The 677-nt window shown below is 0.4% G+C and overlaps 1 protein-coding gene across 1 annotated transcript in view; it reads right to left on the minus strand.

Moving 5' to 3' along the window:
* The window catches only part of LOC119594588 (4-hydroxyphenylpyruvate dioxygenase-like protein), a 98210-nt gene that overhangs the window by 58314 nt on the left and 39219 nt on the right, over window positions 1-677 (minus strand). The gene's annotated exons all lie outside the window — the stretch shown is intronic.

The raw sequence follows: 677 nt of genomic DNA on the forward strand, positions 1-677 counted from the left end.
ATTTTTAAAAATTTAAAATTAAAATTATATTTTAAAAATATTATTTTTATATATATTAATTTTATTTTTAAAATATAAAAATAATTTTTTAAAATTTTTTTTAAAAATAATAAATATAAAATAAAATATTTAAATTTTTATAAAATTAAATATAATATTTAAAAATTTAAAAAATTTTATATAATATTTTAAAAAAAAAAAAATAAATAAATAAATTTAATAAAAATTATATATAAATATATATATTAAAATATAAAAATATAATAAAATTTTAAATATAAGAAATAATTAAATAAATTTTTAAATTTTTAAAAAAAATTATTTTAAAAATTTTTAAAATCATTATTTTATATAATTTTTTTTTTAAAAAAAAATATATATATATTAATATTTATAAATATAAATTTTTTAAAATTTTAAAAAATATATATAAAATAAAAAATAAAAAATATATTATATTTTTAAAAAAATTTTTTTTATATATTTAAAAAATAAAAAATATTAATAATTTTTTAAATTAAAATTTTTAAAAATTTTATTATAATTTTTAATATTTAAAAATTTTAAAAAAAATTTAAACTTTTTAAAAAATTTTAATTTTTATTTTAAAAAAATTTTTTTTATAAATTATATTAAAAATTTAAAAAAATAAATAATATATATATATAAAAAATTAA

Source organism: Penaeus monodon, chromosome 34, assembly GCF_015228065.2.
Source record: "Penaeus monodon isolate SGIC_2016 chromosome 34, NSTDA_Pmon_1, whole genome shotgun sequence".
NCBI classification, from domain to species: domain Eukaryota; kingdom Metazoa; phylum Arthropoda; class Malacostraca; order Decapoda; family Penaeidae; genus Penaeus; species Penaeus monodon.